Source organism: Platalea leucorodia, assembly GCF_965183815.1.
Source record: "Platalea leucorodia genome assembly, chromosome: 1".
Lineage (NCBI taxonomy): Eukaryota > Metazoa > Chordata > Aves > Pelecaniformes > Threskiornithidae > Platalea > Platalea leucorodia.
Genome location: NC_138823.1, coordinates 152689578 through 152706635, shown reverse-complemented (window position 1 = coordinate 152706635; position 17058 = coordinate 152689578).

The following is a 17058-nucleotide window of genomic DNA, read 5'->3' as shown; positions in this document are numbered from 1 at the left end:
AGCTCTCAGATAGCTAAAACTACAAATACGCTTGTCCTCTGCTTAAGAGAGAAGTGAGTCCAAACTGGTGAAAACGGTGCAGATAAAAATTGTGTGCTTAGCGGTATTTTCACTGAGTATTTTATATTAACATTTTCTCCTTGCTTGCATATGATAGGTCATTATGGGGGGTACTCAGAAGTTGAACTTTGTTTTCCATGAGTGTATCCTGGGGAGAGAGTGTGCTAGGCTTATTGGCATTTGAATAGGGTTCAAAAATCTATTGCTTGTTTTATTAGAGAAGGTAGTCAAATCAAGAGCACTGATTTTTTTCCTCCCCCCCAAAGGTTTCCAAGAAGTAAATAAAAAAATCCCCGGTGGGGGGAAAGAGAGAATTAAAGTCCGTCTATTAGGGAAATAATTTACAAGAAATAATTTCTTCATCAGTAATGGGAGAAAGCCAGGGCTGAGTGACGGAGCCCTGACAGCGTTGATCTGCATCAGAAGGAAGAAGCAGAAACAAACCTGCTGTTGTTTGTTCTGTTTAGATTGCTTTAGGAACTGCGGGAGCTAAAGCAAGTAGTTATTTTAAAGTAAGTAGTAAGCTTCAGTGATCTACAAGAATGAGGCTCTAGGATAAAACCGTCCTAGGCAATTAGTGAGCGAGGCCTGTTAGTGCTGATCCAGGTCATGCAGTTCAATTCTGTAAAAAATTAATTAAATCAAAAACAGTCCCTCTGCCAGCAGTGCACCAGAGATGCAAAAGCAGAGCAGCTCGACGTGCGGGCCTGCTAGCGAGGTGGAGCTGGAGCAGGAGCTGTTCAGAAGGATCCCTGGGAAGGGGCAGCGAAGGTTTGCTCCTTGCGGAAACCTGCCTGTCCGATGCTAATTCAGACTCCGTGGCTGCTGGGCCACCAGGCCTGCTGCAGCTCTAGAGGGCTCGCTCGAGTAGCGAGCGTGTTCCTCAGCATTAGGTGGCAGTCTAAAACAACAAAAAGTAAATTCAGGTTGAGATTTTTGGAGCAGTGCTAGAAACTCAGCTGCCACTCTTGAGCGTAACTGGAGCTATTTTTTCAGTAGAGATTAGCGAACGGATGTATTTTAGCAGTAACTCTTCTTCCTTCCCCGCGCTGGGTTCGTGGGATGTGCCACATCCCCGCGTGCATCGTCTGCTTACACTGGCAACAGCAAAACCACCCACATCCTGAACTCTGTTAAAATTTTTATAGTCTCTTTTCTCGTCCCGTTTTAACACATCTGCTGAAGACGTTGAAGGAAAGAGGTATGTGCTTTCCCAGCGTAGAGAGCTCCTCTGTCAGAGCTGGAATTACTGCCGTCGTCAGGGATAAAGGCAGCAATTTCTACACTGGTTTATACATTGTGTGTTAACCTGAATGTAGGTATTGGCCAGCACTGCCATTTAGGAAGTGGTAGTAATGGGTAAGGTGGGAAGAAGCTAAAAATCATAAAAGTGGGGCTTTGATGAAACTAACAAAGCACTACTTTACTGGTCTAAAAATAGTTTTATAATTTTTTTCTGTTTCATAGTATAAGCTTTCTCAAATGTTTGCATACAGAAGTCATTCATCCCGGTGCATCCCCATCATATACTACTGGTCCTGTGACTTTCTGCTCGGGGTGACAGGAGAGCAGTCTCCAATCTTGCTGGAGGCTGATTATATCCATTTTTTAAAAGGCACGTCCTTATCAAATCTAGCATAAGTGCAAGCAGTAACACGTTTCCTTAGTATTTTGGCATGATAACGTTGTTTACCTTGCCTTTTGGAGATGTGATCGCGTAGGTATTTGCGGGATGTAATGGCTCACCTTGCCGTGTTTGGGCCTGTGCTGTCAATAGCGAAGGAGTACTGGTAATGTTGCAGAACTTACGTGCTGTTTACTGATTTTCCACTAGCGGGATGCAAAGACTTAAAAGCAGTAAAAAGACATTCTTGTTTTCTAGGTTCCACTGTGATTTCCATTTTCCTAGTGTCTATTGAAGTGTTTAAGCAACTCAGTCCTATGTATGCAGTCCTATTCAGCGCTAACAGGCCTCCACTGATCCCAGTACTGAACAATAAACATGAATAAATTATTTCAGTACCATTCAACCAGAGATGATGCTTAGTGTGGTAGGTGTTTGTTTTAAATGGGACCTCAGGACCGGAGGCAATGGGCACAGGCTGAAACACAGGAGGGTCCCTCTGAACGTCAGGGAAAACTTTTTCCTGGGAGGGTGACTGAGCACCGGCACAGGTTGCCCGGGGAGGTGGTGGAGTCTCTGTCCTTGGAGATACTCAGAAGCCATCTGGACGTGGTCCTGGGCAGCCTGCTCTAGGGATTGGACCAGAGGACCTCCAGAGGTCCCTTCCCATCTCAACCATTCCGTGATTCTGTCATCTTTCTTGGCTTCAGGATCTACTGACAGAACTCGGAGTAGCTCATCGAGCCCTACTCAGTTTCTTCCATTTCTTATTTTTGTGAAAGCTGCAGCAGTACTGTTTCCCAGCATACTAACATGCGTAACAGAGAGCAGGATTTCATTCAGAATAGGTTCCAGTCCGGCTGCTGATTACCTTCCAAAAATCCCTGTTCCAGTCACGTGCTGCTGTTGGTTAAGGCTTGAACACATGCTACGGGATGGCTGGTGAATCCAGGGCAATTCGTGGGCAAGTTAATATTCTCTAATTACAATTATCCCACATACACCTGGTGCTGAGCTTTAGCAATAAAAACTGTGATTTTGTTTTCTGTAAACATACCTTATATAGCTAATGTTGTATGAAATTATTTTGTGCCAGAAATAGCGTATACAGCGTAAGCTATACTGAAAAGCAGAAGGAAATTATATCAGGATGTTGCCTACCTTAACATGGATTTTGCTTGCCACATACGACCAATTTATTTGAAAATTAATGTATACATCTGAAAAATAAACAATGCCTTACATCAAGTAAAGGTTATGGTTAAAAATTAATTACTTTGAAAAGAACACTATCAAAGCTAGCTTCTTTAGCACATATTTACTCAGAAATCAGAGGTCTTAAGACCTTTTTATGGGTTTCCATTGTGTTTGTAAGGTTGATCTTCACTACAAGCCCTCTCATAACAAACCTGGTTAGAAGTTAAATATGGTTTGAGGCCAGCACAGAATACAAATATACATTTGCTGATGATATGAACTCTATAATTTTGTCTCATTTCAGAAAGTTATTTACAGCTTAAGGATCTCCCTGTGTTTAAAATGCCATTTTGCTTAGCGCTGCAGGGGGAAGGTGCTCTGGGTCCAAGGTCAGCGGGAGCGGAGCTGTGTGGAGGCAGGGGGACAGGAGCAGCTATTTGTCAAAGGAACAAACCCACGTCCTCGGGGAAGGGATTTTACTGTGGTTGAATTCACTACGAACTGAAGCCAGGAGCAGCTTTCAGAAGCAAGAGACTGTCTGCGGAGGGCCCGGAGGTCCCTGGCCTTGGCTTGGGAGCTCTTGCTGGTCATGGGGACAAGATACAACTCCCAGGGAGGAACAAACCTGCCAGATTACAGCTCCCTGTTAACTCCAGAGCTCACCCTTCAAATCAAATGAGTCAAATCAAATCGTGTCATGTTGGAATACCTCTGCTTACAGAGACCAGGGGAGCATGGTTACCTTCGAGGAGCGTGCACACAGCCTGGCTCCCAGGGCTCCTTCTGAATGCGTCTCTTGCAGCCCATGTCCTTCCCTCTGAGCCATGGAGGTTGCTACATCCAGTTATGATATTGTTTATAAACAAACAAAACAAGCAACCATCACCCTGTCTCCACTTTTTAATATTGTGACTGATCTATGCAGAACATGTAGCTGCATAAAATGAAGAACTGGACTGAAGTAAATGGGAGCTATGACTGGGAGCCAGGATCTTCTGAGCTTCAGTTGAAGGCATCACAAGATTTCCCTTTATAGTGCTGGATTAGTTCTGCCGCATTTCCTCTTTCGGTGGAATGAATGCAGTGGTATCACTTACATGACAAAAATAACTGATGTTAAAATCTAGAAACTGGTGTTGAAACCTAGAAAGTGCTCCCGGTTCAAGCACTAGAGATCTTATTGATTTGACTGTATGGGTACACTGTAATGAAGCCAGTTTAGATTTGCAACAGTGAATTATACTATGAAAGTAAGACAGCAAATACTTTAACTGGAGCCGCCCTCCCAAGAGCACCAAACCCTTGGCTGGCCTTGGCAGCTGTCATCCCTGTGTGCAATCACTACATAAGCAACGGAGAAACCTTGCCATTTTGAACTTTAAGATGAAAGCAATCCTTATTTACAGTTACAGCCAGTGATCATTGTGCAGAGGAAGAGTGTGATTATAAAAATACAGTTAGGACAAGTCTTACAAGTCTTCCCTACCTGACTGTAGCAGGATACATATTGCCCTCATTGGATCAGCTAAACTGCAGCAGTGCTCCTGCAGCGATGTAGAGCAGACCAGTTTGTGCAGACCAGGGCTGTATCTTCTGGGGGCAGAGTCATGGTCTTGGGAGCTCTGATGAGCCTCTTTAGATTCTTGTAGGGCCTGAAGTCTCAGAGGAGAATTCCCCTGGAAGGCCAGGCTGGCTGCCCCAAGACATTTCTCCTGACACTGCATTTACATACTTGAATCTCTTCTGCGGTGCTGGTCTGAGCATCCACTAACCACCCTCCTCCCCTCATGGAGTCTCCCGCGGGCGCTGGCTGAGGCAGCGGGGGCTCGGGCATCACTCCGGCCCTTATGGCCATGAGAAGGGCAGGGTCTGAGCGTGCCTACAAGTGCAGGTGAGGTAGAAGAGGATGTGGCCTGAGAGCCTGTGGTATCTGCACCGCGGACGGATATTCATCCACAGCCTGAGTATACGTACGGATGATACATCCTGTGAGCGACAGCTACTGCTAAGGAACGTTTCTTTGCTCCACTGATCAGAGGTGCCTGTCTCTGCGCTAACGAGCTCTTGCACCAAATTCAAAACCCTCCATTTTGAAGCCTTGAGGCTACATCGCAGCAGACAGCCCCGAGTTCAGAGCAAAAAGCACTCACTTACTTGTATAAAATACACGTACAGTCAGCAAAGGGACAGTTCCGGATGAGATGAAAGTAGATCCAACTTGGGAGGCAAGAGAGTATTCAATCATCCAAACTAGAGCAGAAGACATCATCTCACAGTTTTTCAATCAGTCTGAGACACACATTAAAGGAAATGGCTGCACAGAATCCCCCCATTTCTGGCCTACACTTTTGTAATGCATTTGGATTTTTCTAGTCCCTCCTCCAAAGGCACCATATAGTTTTGCAATATTTTTAAGTAGCATCAAGGACATAATGTTCCAGTTCCACATCCCTGATGCATCAATTAACGTGAGTGACTTGGAAAGCTTACCTTGAAGCTGTGCACATAATGTTGACATTAAAAAAGAAAATGCTGCCAACATTTGTTGAAGTGCCAAAATGAAAGTGCTCTGTTCGGGCTCACCCCAGCCACCTCATTGTTCCCATCCTATCTCACGGGATAATCAGAAAATGTCTGGGCGATTCTCCACCCTTTCCTCATTTTCTCTGCAGGGAAGCATGAGATCAGCAGCTTTCTCCTTTTGTTCATTTTTGTCCTTTGCATGACTGCTATTTGTTTTGATTTATTAGAATTTATTTTCTTAAATAGAAAAAAATGTGTGGCGTATAATGCAGGGATACCTGCAGCCTAGGGAAGCTGTCTCTTGAGACCCCCTATAGCCAGGTCTACTCTACAGAATCATTTAGAGCACTTAAATTTTAGGTTTCTGCTCTGAATTGCGCTATAGAAATTTCCTCCTGACTGTAGAGGCAGCACGGGGAGATTAAACTGGCTGGGCTAAAGAAAGCCTTTGTGAATACCGCTATAGTGATTAGCAGGTTTATAATTGCTACTTTGCTATTCCAGTATTTAGTGATGCCTCTGGAAGTAGGAGGTGTTAGCGGCATAGAAATGTCTACATATAGCTCCCAGCTAGCTAGTAAACATTCAAAGATGCAAGGCTATTACTGCCAGGAAATAAGTTCCCTGCTTATAACATACAAATATAAGAAACACAAAGAGCAACCAAAAGCAAGAATTCTGTGGTGTGCAAGACTTAAGAGAGACAATATTTTAACAAAATCGGAAGCACAGTCTGGGTAACTACATTACTCACTGTAACTAGTGGGACTGTGACCTATTTTAGAGAGGGTGGTCACCATTCCAAGTCAACTTCTTTTGATCTGTAAAGTTTTTGGCAATGTCAAATGACAAACCACATATATCTTATATTTATTTCCTCATGTAAAAATCAGGAATTACATCTTTACCTATCAAAACCACAAGTACTAGCCATAAAAACCCCTGTTGGGGCAGAGTTCCTTTTGGTAAAACTTCCTGTGCTTTACTCAGGCTAATTCTGATGCCTCAGTTATCAATCCCTTGCTTGCCTATCTGTATAGCAAATAGGCTAATAATATAAACTAAATGGGATAAGAGCTTCTGGCCACAAGCTAATTCCCACTGTCCAAGGCAAGACAGGCCAACAAGTGCCTGAAGTGAGGCATGGGTAGCCACTGTTCTGGTAGTACAACGTGTACTTTTAGTTACTGGCAGAACAACAAAATGAAAGAACTTGAGGTCAAATCAATCCCCAGCCATAAATACCAGGCATTGACTTAACATCACTTCGTTGGTACATCTAACAGCAGAATGACACAGAGGGTGATATTTCCATTATAATTCATTTTCTCAGCCTCAGAGGTACCTGTCATTGCTACCCTGTATTGCCTTGTTTCACGGATTCCCATTATTTTTTATATTTCCAACCATTTTCTGGAGAGTCATTTTTATTATTCTCTCAAAACTGCTACAGAATATAGCCTGCATATGTAGAGTAATCTGAAGAGATTAGCAAAAATGACAAATTTCCAGCTGTTACAACTTCTGTGTGTTCATCTTTGCATCTGTGCTTGGTTCTGCCATCACAGCTGGCTTCCATTCTCCCTTCCCTCCCGCCCTGGCAGAAGAAGAAGAAGAAGAAGAAGAAGAAGAAAGGGAAGCCAGGCAAGGTTTGCACCCTCTGGTCAGAGCACGGGTTCCTGCGGTGGGCAGGGAAGTTGTGCTTTGCCCAGCAGTGCCTAGGCCTCTCCTCTGTGGGTTTAGTGGATTTCAGTTACACGCCATGAGGGATTACCCTAATCTTCAGGTACACGTGGCAGAGGTAATTCACCTTTTAATCCATATTTAGCAAAAGCCTTTCAACACACCTCTGTAGTGCAGCTGAATACCCTTAGAATTTTAGTACCAAATACTATAGTGGGTAAAGAATAGGAGCACACTGAAGTTTAGGGCCCAGTCATTATGCATGGTACTGATTTCTGCCTGGATGTTACTGCCCTGAATTGTGAATAGGTTACAGAGAGGAACTGCAAGCAAAGTGGTCAAGCAATAAGGAATAATATAGCGGCCTCCAAATAAAAGCTAATTTAGTCTACTATGATTGTATCAAACACAATCTCATAGAAAATAGGCCTTACTAGAGAAAAGAATAAGAGACATACTTTACCTCTGTGAAAATTTTCCCCATCACATACCTGAAGGAGGCAAGGTAACATGATAGAGAACAACAACAGTTGGTATACAAAAAAAAAAAAAAATTAAAGCATCAGCATCTATTGCTGTGCAACTTGTACTAAATTCATGGTGTGCTCTGCATGAGTTTCTGATGCATCTTCAAGTTCCTTTAGACATTTACAGTATCTGTTCTGAAACCGGTAGATCAGAGGTTCTGTAACCCTTCTTGTCAATATTTCTTCCTTTGATTGTTTTCCCACATAAATGTTCATTGAACACAATGTGGCTGTAAGATTTAGGGAACATCACTCAGATGCAGAGTACCTGATGGATTTGATAAGCATCAATTAGTAATTATGTCAAATTAGGGCCAGATTTTCAAATTCTAAATCCAGTTTAGATGTGGTTATCTAGCAAAGCAAATTAGGCCTTTATATGGTTAAGCATCTATTTTGCATATGTAATCAAATATGTAAATATTCATGGCCTCAAATGCATTTCCTTTCTCATTCTGATGATATATGGGAGACTGAATTGAAAACGTCACCCTTCATTTTGGTCATTTAAACAGATCTAGGGCAGTTGTAGCAGATGTGATACTGCAGCTTGATATTAACCTGTTGTATTTTAACCTTTTCCAGCACTTCCAAATATGTGATCTCTGTTCAGGCCCCTGCAACTTCAGCCACTCGGGGTGATGTTTCTCGTGGTAACTATCCATCACGGAGCAGTTTCTAACACACGAGTACAGCTCAGCCTGTTCCCCTCAGCCAGGGCCCAAGGAGCAGCTGCTGTGGTCCTCACCCCAGACTGGAAAGCAAAGGAGGCTGCTGTAATCTGCTTCCAAAATCAGAATGTGTGCAGGGAACAAGGCAGCCGAGGGATGAGATGGCATGTTTCTGCGATCAAGGCAATCGAACGCCTCTCTGGAGAACTGGATTCTGTCATCACATTTGCCACATTCCTCCTTTTGCTGTTAATCAAGTCATTTAAAACAAATGTTTCAGATGTGTTGACAGATCAGTATGTCAAAGGCTACCTTGAACCCAGGGAGTCTCTTCCAGCAGCCTCTGTGGTCGGTAGAGAAGGACGGACTCCAGAGGTGATCTGAAATCTCAAGTTAGACACTGCTCCAATCAATGTTTCTCAGTGTGGACTGTGCAACGTCTAAATGTGCTCTGCAAAATAAATTAAATTCATTTTTATTTCACAGATATCCTCAAACACATGAGCACACAAACAACAGGAGGGGACATTCAGAGTTTGGTCCCAGCTCCCAGCTGGAGGTGACAGCCTGTGTCAATACTACATAACATGGATATTCCTGAAAAGCTAATGGAGGGGCCTCCAATTTTTTTTAGAAAGTGAAAAACATTATCTATAGGAGCTCACCTCTTAGGGTAAAATTAATTGTTGTGGCTCCTTGTAGTGGTATATTCTTCATTGTTTGAGTGTCTGACTTAGGACTTCAGCATCTCATCTACAGGGTTTTAAATATTCACAACTAAATTAAGAGGAGCAGCACTTCAAACGAAATCTAAAGATCATAAAAATAAATATAAATAATATATATTACACATAGAAAACAAGATTTGATGTCAAGAACTCTGAGAAAATGGATTTTCAGATTGTGCCCTCCAAATCAGCAGACACTTCATTTATCTCTTCACCATCTGCCCCCAGGTAATACTCATCTCCTAGGGTTTGTAGTAGTGCAAATAAAATATTCCCTGCGGCTTCTCAAGCAACAAAGCGCAGTATACAACACTTGAATGTGACTTTTGCTGGCTCCCTCTTGCAGAAGGACTGGATGAAGCATCGTGCTCTCTGCTTATTTAGAGCTACAGATCGGCCCATTCTAGGCACAGACCCAGTTATAACTTAAAACAGTATTTCCAAAAAAGAAATGCAAAGAAAAGCAGAATGAGAAGAAACAAACAACAAAAAGCAAGGTGGGAGCAGGACCAAAGTCTGAAAGCAAAATGAACCTCAAGCCCAAGAGGCTGAGGAGAGTCACACAGGCATTCACATCCACCAGCCCAGCCTCGGCCGCAGGGAAAGGGGGGCAAACCAAGGGTTAGCATCTATGTCCCCCTCTTGCTGAGCGTGGGGCATAAGCGTTGATTGCTGGCACCACCATGGGCCTACCAGCTCACACAGATGTGCAGGGCGGTGCTGAGGAGCTTCTCCCTGCTCTGGAGCAGCCCACAATCGACGTGGCACAAGGGATGGTGCTGCCTGCTGCAGCTCTCCTGGCTTCTGCTGCGCCTCCATGGCCAAATACGCAATGGCCTTTCCCTTTCCTGGTGCAGACAGGATCGCATTTCATGTCTGAAAAACAACTGATGTGACAGGGCTCACTATGACTTTCTAGCAAAGGAACTGCATCTACAATAAATTGGGGTAGTTGGAAAAAATGGGCATGACTTAAACATTCCAGAGCTACACATATGTAAATAATATAAATATAATAATAGTAATATAAACATGTTGAAATTTAGGCTGTTCTTTGTTCCTGTATTCACAAGTTAATATCTTCTTATAATTCATAGTAATACTTGCTGCCCACTTTGGGAAAAAAAAGCTTTCCTAACCTACCTTACCCTTTTAGCTGTCATAGTCTTCTAGTCCCCTGTAATTGCAAATGTTCTTCGTCCTGAAGTTGCCTCATCGCTGCTTTTAATTTGGCCTTGTCTCTTAGTGTGTTGTGCTCAAATCACAGTTGAATAATTGGTCTCAGTACCGAGCAGGAAAAACAGAATCTTAGGGAAAGCAAATTACTGCATCCACTCCTGCAGGTACAGTCCGCTAATGAAATTATGGACTAGAAGCTCATGTTCCTGTAGCTAACCTTAATCAGCAACATAAAGGTTCATTAAAGAACAGGACACAGATTCAGCTTTTTATTCAGCTGAGTCTGTAGCTTTGAATAAATTACTTCCAAAACTAATGTTTTGGACTGCAAAAGTGAAAGGTAACTGAAAAAGCATTCAGAAAACAAGACATATTTTAACTATCAAATTAGGAGGCCAATATTTAGTATTTTAAGCTTAGTGGGGCAGATTTTGCTCTTATAGTGATCTATAAAATTATTAAATTAATTTGGTGAAGTTGAATCAGCTCAGAAACTAGAAGTTTAGCTATTTAAAAAAAAACAATACTAATGATAATATAATTTCTCAGCTATTTTAACAACAGGTATGCTTTGCTTGGATGAAGACTATCTCTGTCACATGCATCTGACAGTGCGCCGTGCAAAGGAAACAGCGACCCGACTGCAGGGTTCACTGTCATCTAAGGGGAAGCTGAGCAGCTCTCTTCAGTGGGTGACCATAAAGCACACTGAAAAACTCAGGTTTCCTTCTTTTCTCCTTTTAAGTCCTCACAAGATAAACATACTGTCTTAGGAAATAACACATTCACTAGGTCTGTGTAGATAAGTACCGGTTAGGAAGGGAACGACTGTAGCACCCCCAGAAAGGGAAGGGTATGGAAGGCCCCACAGTGGTGGTCAGGCTGCAGTGGGTGCAGAGGAGTCAGAAGCTTCTTGGAGGCAAAAGAGAGGATTTCTCAATCACTGGATCAAAACCACTCTGGTCACTGTCACTGAAGCTAACTCCCCGTACTGCTTACAGCAGCGTGGTTTTTACTGGAAGTTCAGATGGGAGTGCTAGCGCCTATCTATCTGAGAAGCAGACCTTTGAAAACACTGGTTGTAAATAATCTTGATAAGATTTTAAAGCAAGTTTCCCTGAATATATTATCTAAAATCTTAACAGTCTGGCCCTGACTGATGCAATTGAAGAGAACAACCTTTGTTAGGTAAAATTAATGCTGTACAGGGCATGAGCTCAAGGTCCAAGGGTCAGAACAAAACTTGGTGCCCAAGAAAGTGGATAGTCTCCATGCAAGTCTGAGATGATGTCGTATACGCAAATGCACCGGGATCATGGCTTTTTCATGGCAAAAGAGCAAATTGGTGCACTAGGCTACCACGCTCTGCAGACACCAACATCTGTACTGCCAACCAAACCCCAGCATTGCAACAGAAGAGATCATGGTCCAGTTTCTTGAGAGTTTGTTAGAAATCATGCTTTCTAAATTCGCCTCCTGTTTTACTCAGTTTCTGGGATAAGCTCAGGTTTTATCATCAAAGAATTTAAGTTGAAAAAAGAAACAATTGGTTTAAAGTGTTAGATTGTATAATTGAGACTACGGATAAAATGGGATCAAATCACCTAAACAAATGCACTTCCATGTTCAACAATATTTTCTAAGCATAAAGATGGCATCATCTTAGGAGCAATATTAGTTTGAGAGATGTGTATTTCATAAGGCTTGAAAATTTGCATTCTGTTTATAATTGCGGGTTTCAGCGTGATAATCCTCTCTCTTAAAGTATGCTTATACACAGGTACAGTAAACCAGCCACACCAAAAATCAGGACAGAGATAATACAGCATAGCTAAATCTGAAGTTTGGCATCTCTTGTGAGTTCAAAGCTTGCTTTATTCTTTAGAGCATTTAGTTTGTGGTCCATTGATGTCATCGGCAGAGCAGGCGTAACTTTCACTTTCAAGAAATGCCCGATTTAAAGCTTAAAACTGTTGAATCTTTACTATATGTATAGCTGTTGCTTTAAGGTAGGATATTGCCACATAGAGCTGGAAACAGTGGTGTGTTTTAGTATTTTGTTGGCAATATCGTCAAAATGAAGAATTTCAGAAGAAAAACTTCCTGAATTTTGTTTGACTTAATATTTTGCTTGTGTTCTAATCAGTATCATTTGTATCTATCTTGGAAAGTAAAGCATATGCTAAGGCTCAGGAAGGGCATTAAACTGTGCCCATCAAGAAATCATATATTCTACTCTTTATTTCTGTAAACAGCCTCCTTATTTGTATGAGCTGGCAGGAGGGGACTAAGGCACCAGCAAATGCTTCTGCATGTTTGTGTGGGTAAGCAGTAGCGTAGCCTTGGTGGCCACGATAATCACTGCCCCTCGGGGTCGCGGCTGGCAAAGGAAAGAATGCGGAGTCCTTTCTGCAGCAGGCTTGTGTCACTGTATGTGGGTTGGGGAGGGGGGGTAGGAGGAGAAGATTGCCCCAGGATGAGGAGATGGATGTGGGTAAATACTGAACAAACATTGAGAATGAAAATTAACAGCCTCTATTGCAGTTTCCTTGGCGCCGATGGTCTTCCTGCTGGAGCACAGCCTTTGGCAAGCTGCTGGGACAAGCACTTTGTCAGACTGCTCGTCCTCGTGCTTTGGAGCAATGCCTGACTGTGGCTGGTGACGGCAATCAGATGCCATCAGCCAAACCCACTTTCAGGCATTTTTATATCTAGAATATCAAACTGTTTGCCGTTGTTTCTCTGCTGGTGTATGGTTCATAGATCTGTCCTCCCAAGCTGCTCACCAATCATTGACTCTTTTTTCCTGCCATTCATCTAGATTTATCCACTGGTCCAGGCTGCTTATTGTTCTTCTGCTTTATCTTGTTTCTCTTGACATAGACAAAATTTGTATAGTTAAGGTGTCTGGTTTAAAGACTTCTGAAGGCTCAAAAGCATTGCAATAGGGTACAGAGACTTGCCTTGAGGACATTTGTCTGCTTGCAGCGCAGGCCAGAGCTTAACAAAGGACATCTTTTAGCTGTTTGGTAGCATGAAAGTGCACCGTTGGTCTCAAGCCAAGTCCTGACTGACATGGATCATCATTATCATTGAACCAATCATCACAACTGCAATTCATCTGGACCTCTGTAAGCAGACGTACAAGGTTTGGTAAGCGATACAATCTCAGTCCTGAAAAAAATAACAAAAGTGTGCTTCAATGCTCTACATTGAAGATTCGATTTTTAACAGAGCCAATACAGGCTGTAACAGCTCCCTTTCAATGAGAATCTGCATTTTCATTTCCCACCTGAGATTTAGTGGTACTAAAGTGATCCTGCACCTTTGCATCAAGCAGGTATAGGAAAAAAATTAAGTGCTCTTCATCAATAAAGGCACCAAAAAGATGAGTTAGATGATGCACTGAATCCTGCTATGTAATTACCGCCTTGCTGATGGCCACAAAAAAACCTTCCCACAGAGTAAGTCAAGTGATGACAAACATGATTTCTCAGGGACACAACACCTTCTTTCATTCCTTGTAAATCAGAGTGACAAGAGAATTATATGGAATTCTCCATAGAGAAGAAGTTGTAGTCTCAGCAAAGATCCACAGAAAGAGGCAAGCAACAAGAGTAAGCAGTAAGGAAAAGAACATGCACAAAAGCTCTACCTAATGTTGAAGTACCAGAAAAGAAAATAATCTAATTGGGATTAGGACCCACTTTGCATATGACACTCCATGCTGAATTTGTAATGAGAATAGGAGAAATCTTACTAACGCTTGGGCACCTTACATTGCTACCAATGATGATCCCGGTGTAGACCATCCTGAAAGAACTTGTACGTCTGTGTCAAATGTTGTACAGAGTCATGTCTCAGCAGCAAGAACAATTTGGTTGGAGGTGCTGAATGTCTTCAGATCCTGCCTTTTCTAACAACACTTCTACATTGAACCTGGACATTTCAGAGAGACATCCCATAATCCGTCTTTCTAGAATATATCCAGCTCTGCCAGATCAGCTGAACAACCAGCCTTCAATGATGGGATTATTTCTATAAAAACACCATTAAAATTGCACTCACTGGTGTATGGAAACCTGTCAAGGCTTCATGCCTTATTAGATACAGACTGTTTCAACATAAAATATGACAGAATATATGGCCTCTTTCTCAATTGCTACAGAGTTTTGTGGATACTGGGAAAATTTACCTTTCAGTTATGCTTGGTCTAACAGACATTATGATGAAAATATTTGACTTGGATTAGATGCAGAAGATAACCCAGCTGGTAACTTTCCATCTTGTCAGGAACATTAAGGCCATTCCCTGAAATAAATTGCTTGTTCAGTTTCATATGTCTGCTGGGGCTAAACACCCCGTTGCAGTAAGATGGAAAAAGACAGATTCATCAGCAACCACAGAGACCAGGCCCAAAATAATTCGGCAGAGATTAGGCCTTGAGTTGGCACAGTGCCTGGGAGTGAATTACATCCATGCCACTGGACTTAGTGGCCTTTCTCATATGGCCCTTACTATATATTCCTACAGTGACTTAGTATCTAGCTCCATTTATTTACTTTTTTCCTCAAATATCTTCAAAATACCAATAACCATAACTATTAGAAGATTTCTAGTGATGACATGTTTGGCACCCAGAAGCTTCATCTCTAGCTTAGTTTGGCTTTTATGCCTCTCTTTGCTAGTCATTTTGGATTCATTTTGCTGTTCTTTGTCCTTCCCACTCCACTTCGTGGTACAAATTTCTATCATCAATTCACTGTGAATGTGGCTGTTTGGCCAGCTCTCAGGCTTGAGAAGACTTCAGTGACAGTATAGGAAAGGGAATTCTACTCAGAAAACTACGAAGATCATGAGAAAGAATACTCAGAACAGAACTCTGACTTTCTGCCAGAAGATTGACTTTACACTGGTCGGCAATGGAGCTCCGCTGCTTGATAGCAACTATCACCCCATGGAAAGAAAAGGATTGGTCATCATCAGGGACGTGTAGCAGGCCTTCATGGGTTAGCATTCCCTGTGTAGACACAAGGGATATCAGAACACTTCAAATAGAGGAGCTATTGCATGGGGTAGCAGCATTGAACTCTGTAACTTAGCATTTGTTCAGAAAGCACAGCTGTCTTACCGGTAATAGCCAGCACTAAACTAGGTTGTTTTCAGCACCGGTGAATTATCTCAGGTACTTTTTTTTTTATTTTCAGCTTGAAGGCTTTTATTCAGAAGATGGCAAATGGGATCGTTGCGACCTCAGCTCAGCTCCATCTGCTGACAGAGATATTATTTTTGGCTGTAATGTCACTATTGCTTTAAATAATTTAGACTGAAAACCTTCAGGATGAATTTCACAAAGAGATGCCTGCAATGGAAGTCATAATGCTCCCTGTAGCAGCCTGCTCTGGGACAATGTCTGGAAGGAAGATGAAAACCTGAGCTCGGCTCTCCCTCCCTCCTGCAGGTAAGGAAAGGCTGCACATGGCTTCTTGAGAAACCCAGCTCCTGTCTGCAACACAGTCAAGGTTTGTGAGCTAACTTCAGATTAGCTGGCTAGGACCCCACTAGAAATCAAGCTTTGGCGCATAGGTCTCAGAGGGTAGGCTTGGCCTGTCACAGCAGCTGTTCTGCTGCTGTGATGTGAGACACAAAACAGTTCCAAGCTACTGAGGGCACGTGTTCGGGGGAGAGAAGAGCAGAGACAGGAGGCAGGACAACACAGAGATGCAAAGCTTACACGAACCAGACCAGGGATCTTTAAATCTGCTTCCTGATTTAGTTAACTTGCAATTAACATCTTGCATTTGAAGAATAGATCTTACCACACACTTCTATTGGTTCAGTCCTTAAGCAATCAAAAAAATCATGACAGGCTGAAAACAAACAAAAGCCCCACAGATTGTGCCCTTTGGCTCTGAGCCAGTAAAGTGTACACTCAGCTGTTTTTCAAAGACTTGAAACATGCTTCTTAGCAAGAAAATCCCTGAAAGTGAAAATTCCCACATAACTGTCAGACTCCAAGAATCATGGGCTGGAGAAAAAAAAGCTGGTGTTGCAAATCTCACCGTAAACTGGGGGTAGTGGACAACACTCATATTGCAGGAACCCAGAACCCTGTTGAGCCTGGATTGTTTTCCTTATTCGTGCTACGGACAACGACCACTGCAGCCAATGTCTAGCCCATCTCCATCCATTCAAAATATAACATGACTGTTGTTTTAAGTCACTAATGGGGGGTTTCTGTGTCAGTTTATAGATAGATCTCTTGAAAGACAGCTGGTTTTGGCTTTTGGACAACAGCCAGCACTCACTGAAAGCACTGTACAAACAGTTTCTCAGTGAAGTGGCTTAGGAGGTTGCCCATCCTGTTTTCAGTGCACATTGCCCTTATCAGCGAATGCATGACCACATTGGCAGTATCACTAAGTTTCAACAGAAAAAGACTGAAAGGCTACGGACACCAAATTCACATCCCACCCTTGGAAATTATTTCTGCCTAGCAAAGCTGGAATTAAGAGTTGTGAAGTGCATTGATGAAGAGGGCTGCACAGCTGCCACCCATATTAAACACTTCAGTGGTGGAAACCTCCCTCTATAAAAGTCACTCATGCCCTAAGCAGCTTTTTCAATGACGAACTCCCACCAAAATTGCTGGAGAGGAAAAAACAGCCTTGGCTAAGGCAAGGGATATATGTTTATTGGAAGTAATCCTAGATCCACTGAAATTACTTGCAAGTTTTCATTGATTTCAATAGGATGGGATCTTGGCCACTTTTGATGGAGAGGAGATGAACTCCATAGGATGGCAAGTCATTTAACTTTTCATATGGTTTAGTGCAGGAATTCGAAGAAAGGCATCCTTCCTAACA